A 6,519-nucleotide genomic window follows, 5' to 3' on the forward strand; every position below is an offset into this window, starting at 1 on the left:
GACAGAACTCATCTACGGTATTAGAAGTTAGAATAGTGGCTACCCACGGTGGGGGCAGGGGCAGTAACAACAAAGGTATGAGGGAAGTTTCAGGGCTGCTGATTATATTCTGTTTCTTGACCTGAGAGCTGGTTCCACAGATGTGTTCTTTTCCTGAGAAATCATTAATATGTAAACTTAAAACACGTATTTTCCCACATGCATTTTATACTTCAATAACATTTATAAAAATAAAACCATCATTTTAAATACCTAAACAAATTTTCTAATGTAAGGTGATATAATGATCAATCATAAATGAGAAACAACAGATGCACCTTTAACGATTTCTCACAACATGACACAAATACCTGGGGACATCTGCAGCAGTGAAATTTTTTTCCCCCTCAAGTCAACAAGGAAGTTATTTTTAAAGTACTTGGGAAGTTCCTCCTCCACCCCTCAGATGGGAAGGCTCAGAGAAGGGAATCATCACTACAGCCACCCTCTAAGCCATAATGGAATTCTTGAAGGTTGCAGACCCTGCAGAAGTGGACAAAGGTTGTGGCGACCACTAGGACATGGAAAATCTGATGAGACTGGAACCATATGCCAAATTTTCCAGGAAGTGCTCAGGAATTCGAGCAACATACAAGCCAGCTCCAGTGAGGTACATCACAGGCCTGAGGAAGAACCAGTCCATCTGGCCCACTGCGGTAGCCTTGACAAAGCCCTCAGCAATAGTCAAGTGCATGGTAGGCAAACACCACTCAAGCCAAGTCCCAGGAACACTCCTGCTCTTGTCTGCCAGTGCTTAGGAGAGGAAAATTGGTCCCACTGTGCCACAATGATGGCAGAAATGCCCAGGACACAGATGATGGAGAGGTAGATGAACCACGGCTGTGGGGAGCAGTAGAAGGAGTAACAGAGCCAGGGGACAAAGCTTCCCATCATCAGTAGGGCAATCCCTGAATAATTTAGTTTGGCAAAAAGTCCAAGAGACTCTCTCTGAATGACAATAGATGGTTTGAAAGAGCCAGGAGAAGCTGAGGTAAAGCACTGCACCCAAAAGAACATCCCTGAAACCACCTTCTCCTACAGAGGGACCATGAAGTATGTATTTGGTCTGACCATGGTCAAGATTCCCCAAAAGAGAAAGAGCACAAAACCAAGTAGATGGGTCCAGATGTTGCCAGTTTCTGTATGGCTGCAGAAAATGCTCTTAAAGCAAGCCAGGAAGGAGGACAGAGGTGGTCTACGGCCATGTAGCAAGTAGTCATTTTCCTTCAGCCAGTGGGAGAGTACGTCATATGGGATGACCCTCCAGCATCCCCTCCAAGACTTTCTACACAAACTCCTCCATCTTCCCCATGGCATGGTGGGCTTCCAGGGGAAGTGTCAGTATCCGCACCTCCTCCTCCTCTTCCTGGGGCACTGGGCATGCTTGGTCTTCCTCAGTGGCTGAGGGCTGGCTCTGCTGGGGGCCACGGTCCCCTGCACTGTATACCCCGGCCCTGGAGGAGGCCTGCTGAGCAGCCCCAGATCTTCAGCACCCTCCCCTGCAGCAGCAAAATTAAGCCTTACCTAATGACTGAAAATCAGTGACTGTGGAGAAATTAATCTACCAAAAGCCTTTATAATGATAGTCAAGAAAACAGAAAAGTTGGATGGTGTGAAAATCAATGTAAAAGTGGAAGCAATTTTCACTGCATTTTCATATTTGAGAACTAATTTCAAAATGTATAGATTAACAATTTAAGTAGCTGTATGTATTATAATGGCATTGACCATCAGACTCAGATTATCTAATTACACATTACCCATTCACTCTAACATTAAAAATAAATTTGAAGAATGACAGTTTTGGTATGCAATATTATAAAAGAGAACTTAATCACATTCTACATCTAAAATAAAAAAAGGCTTTCAGAACATGGCTAGGTACAAGGAGACTCTTCTCCTAGAAGAGTCTAGAAAACAGCGTGAAAGAGGAAGAAATGAGACTAAAACAGAAGATACCAGGATTCTAGCACTGTGAGAGCCCATGGTCACCTCATCTCTTGCCTCATTTCTCTTTCCACCAAGGGCATTTTATGTTCCAAATATACCTAAGGAATTTCATTTTCCCACACTCGTCATGCTCTTTGATGTCAAGTGGCCCCTCTTCGTTGCATGTATTCCCCACTCTTAGCTACCTAACAAACATTGACTTTAAATTCTGACTCCACTTGGCTTTCTGAAGCTTTTTCTAAACCCCCACATTTCTCCTCTTCCCTTGCTGGAACGCACAACTGTTCCTTCCGTGCCCACACACTACTCTCCACACATTATTGTCACAGCCACTTTATTATACTTATGGGACTTATTTTTATACTTGCTTTGTCCCCAGGTCATTCAAGTGTTAAAGTAATAGTTAGCAGGCACCTCTGACTCATTTTTGCAGCCATGACCATGGAGCACAGTGTCCATATCACTTAATATATCCCAGACATAGATAGTGTTCAGCAAAGATTTCTTGAATTCATGAACCGGCTCTCAGAATACTATTCAACTGAAAATCTAACATGCTCAGATTAAATCTACTATGGCAGAGAACATGAATTTAGTAAGTTTTAGAGCAAAGTTTTAAAAGACTCTGGGTTTTTAAGACCTCATTCCAGAGTTATGGGCATTAAGGAGTTCTTTCTGACACACATCCATCAATTAAGGATGGTGAGTAAGTAAAAGGGTGTTGAATCTTCACATGCAAACAATTTAATGTCACTTGTCACATCAATTTATAGCTTAAGAGATTTGAAACACATCATAGAATACAAAAAACAGTTCTGAGTTCCCTGAACAGTCCTAGGATGTAGATTAGAATGAAAAAAACCACTTAATTTTTCTTTCTAAGACTATTTCACAATCCAATCCTTCAGCCCCACCCATAGAGAATCATTTTTTTTAAAAGATTTGTATTTATTTATTTGAGAAAGCGAGGGGCAAAGAGAGAGGGAGAAGCAGGCTCCCCACGGAGCAGGGAGTCCAACGCAGGGCTCAATTCCAGGACCTTGGGATCGTGACCTGAGCCGACAGCAGACACTTAACCAACTGAGCCACCCAGCTACTCCCAATCATTCTTTTAAGTTTAAAGTATAACTGTGTGTTCTTGACAAAGGTATGAGGTTGTTTTCATTTGCTGTGTTTATAGTTTAAGTCAAAAACTGAGGTTTTTGCTTGGAGTCCTTTTTTTCTGATATCATCATTTAGAACATTAAATTCTGTCCAAAGTATGACTTTAAATACTGCCCACAAATGATTATATATTGAGTTTCCATTGAAAGTGTGTTATTTAGTTTCCAATATTTGGAGATTTTTCAGATATCTTTCTGTGATTGACTACTGATTAATTCCACTGTGGTTAGAGAACATACTTGGGATGACTTGGATCTTTTTAAATTTATTGAGACTTGTATTATGGCCCAGTGTATAATCTATTTTCATAACTCTTCCCTGTGCACTTGAAAAGGATGCGTTTTCTACTGTTAGTTTGAGTGTTCTATAAATGTCCATTAGGTCAAGTTAGTTGATAAAATGGTTTAAGTAGTTTATATCCTTATTGCTTTTCTATTCTAGCCAAATAGAAATACCGAAATCTACAACTATAATGATTTTGTTGTCTATTTCTCCTTGGATTCTTGTCAGTTTCTTGCTTCATATATTTTGAAGCTCTGTTAATAGCTGCATAAACATTTAAGACTGTTACATCCTCTTGATGAATTGACACCTTTATCATTCTGAAAAGGCCCTCTTTATCCCTGATAATAGTTTAATCTAAAATCTACTTTATCTGATAGGAATATAACAGTCCAGCTTTCTTTGGATTAGAATTAGCATGGTTTCTCTAACTCATCCTTTAGTCTTAATCTATGTTTGTCTATATGTTTCAAATGGGTTTCTTATAGACGGCATAGAGTCGGGTCTTCTATTGTTCCAGTCTGACAATTTTGCCTTTAATTGGTGGGCTCAGACCACTTATATTTAAAGTGATTATCACTTTGGTTGGATTTAAAATCTATCATCTTACAATTTATTTTCTATTTGTGTCATCAAGTCTGCCTCCAAGAGAGATGATCCCACTTCATACATGCTATGAGAATCTTATAATAATATACTGCTATTCTCTGTTCTTGGGTTTTGTCTTTGTTGCCACACTTTCCTTCTACATATGTAATAAACTCCAAAATACATTATATCGCTTTTGCTTTAAACAGTCAATTATCCTTTAAAGAGATTTAAATAACAAGAAAAAAGTTTATGTTTACCCACATGGTTACTATCTCTAGTGCCCTTCATTTATTCGGGTAGCTCCAAATTTCCATCTGGTATCATTTTCCTTCTGCTTCCAAGATTTTCTTTAACATTTTTTTTTAAGATTTTATTTATTTATTTGACAGAGAGAGAGACAGCCAGCGAGAGAGGGAACACAAGTAGGGGGAGTGGGAGAGGAAGAAGCAGGCTCATAGCGGAGGAGCCTGATGTGGGGCTCGATCCCATAACGACGGGATCACGCCCTGAGCCGAAGGCAGACGCTTAATGGCTGAGCCGCCCAGGCGCCCCTCTTTTAAAATTTTTTTTTTTTTTTTTTTGGATATTGAATGTGACTTATTTATTTATTTATTTATTTATTTATTTATTTACTTTGATGTAAAGTTCAATGTTTCATTAGTTGCGTATAACACCCAGTGCACCATGCAATACGTGCCCTCCTTACTACCCATCACCAGTCTAACCCCTCCCCCCACCCCCCTCCCCCCTGAAGCCCTCAGTTTGTTTCTTCAACATTTTTATACTGCAGATCTACTACTGATAAATCATTTCAGTTTTTGTATGTTTGGAGAGGTCTTTGTTCTCATTTTTGAAAGGTAGTTTCACAAGTATCTAAAGTTGGTTGGCAATATTTTCTTTCAGTCTCTAAAGTTTTGCTCCACTTCTACACTGTGTTGTTTCTGATGAAGACTCTGCTATGAACTTTACATTTCTCTGTACATAAGGAGTCTTTCTGGTTGTTTTTAAAGATTTTTCTCTTTATCATCATTTTTAAGCAATTTGATTCTAATGTGTCTCAGTATGGTTTCCTTTATGTTTCTTGTGCTGGGGGCTGAGCATCTAGAATCTTAACTCAGGGTTCCACCTGGGGGAACTTTCCCTGCATGGTGGCCTGGAAACTCCCCATCTAGTAGGATGAGGAAATAGGGGGGCTTGTCTTTTGTTTCCTGCCTCTTGAGGATTACTGTTTCTTGTTTCAAAGTTTTGTATCTTAAGTTACTGTATATGTTTCAAAGGGTATTGAAACCAACTTTTGAACATCATTTTCTCATATATTTTTTCCCAACTGTTAGTTGTTTAGGGAAAAGGGTAAATCCAGTCCCTCCTACCCCATCCAATTGGAAGCAGAAGTCCCATTTTTATGGTTCATAGCAACATAATGACATGTCATTTCAATTCACATTTTTCAAACTATAAATGAGCTTGAGTACGTCTTCATACACATGGTAGCCTTTTCGTCTCCTTCTCTGTAAATTGACTATTGGTGTCTTTTGTTCATTTTTCATTTGTTTTTTGGGGAGCTTATTTTTCAGCTTCTTGAATATTTTAGGTATTAATTCCTAATCAATTTTATACATCCAAAATATTACTCCCATTCCATAATCTGTTCCTTAAGTATTTATTAATAACCATTCCATTCTGCAACTGCTTAACAACTATCAGGGAAAACCTCTTGATTTTTATTCAATTAAAATCATAAATTTGTTGCACAATTTGGTTTTAAGGGTTTAACAAATTCTCTGATTTGTCCCTAGTTTACAAAGACTCTCCAACATATTCTCCTACTAATTTTGTCTTTATGTTTAAGTCTTTAACTCATCTTGAAGTTGATTGTTATATGTGGTGTCAGATATTTTATTCCAAATAGTGTCCTTTATCAATTACTTAATGTATCTCTCCTTTCCCCATTTATTTGGGGTGCCATATTTTTGTATCTTCACTTACTGTAAAAAAAAAAATGCACTTTTGTTTTAAGAAGGGTTTTTTTTGTCTAATGGTCAGCTGTTGAGCCAATACCTCACTGTTGCTATTATGTTGGCTTTATAGTTTTTTTTAGTCACAATAGCTAATAGGTATCAAGACCTCAAATAAATCCAGGTGGAATTCTGACTGTGGAGAATTTACTTCTTTATGCTATTGAATCATCCCTTTATTTATTCAGATCAACGTTTATGTCTTTTATTGGTGCTGTAACATTTTATTGAGTTTTACATGTTCTTGGTTAAATAAATTATTTGATATATTAAATTATTTTTCACTTATGAATCCTATTTCAGCTTTATTGTATTGTTATTTGGTTCCTGTTGGTATAGAGAAATTGTTGGCTCAGTAGGGAGCCTGCTTCTCCCTCTGCCTGCTGCTCCCCCTGCTTGTGCTCGCTCTCGCTCTCTCACTGACAAATAAATAAAAATAAAATAAAAAGATTTTTATATATAATTTTACCACGTTGAG

General features: G+C 38.2%; 1 pseudogene; it reads right to left on the reverse strand.

The window, feature by feature from the left end:
- Positions 1-319: 319 nt before the first annotated feature.
- On the reverse strand, positions 320-3,754 carry LOC113255672 (adiponectin receptor protein 1-like; annotated as a pseudogene).
- Between the last annotated feature and the right edge of the window lie 2,765 nt (positions 3,755-6,519).

Source organism: Ursus arctos, unplaced genomic scaffold (assembly GCF_023065955.2).
Source record: "Ursus arctos isolate Adak ecotype North America unplaced genomic scaffold, UrsArc2.0 scaffold_11, whole genome shotgun sequence".
NCBI classification, from domain to species: Eukaryota; Metazoa; Chordata; class Mammalia; order Carnivora; family Ursidae; genus Ursus; species Ursus arctos.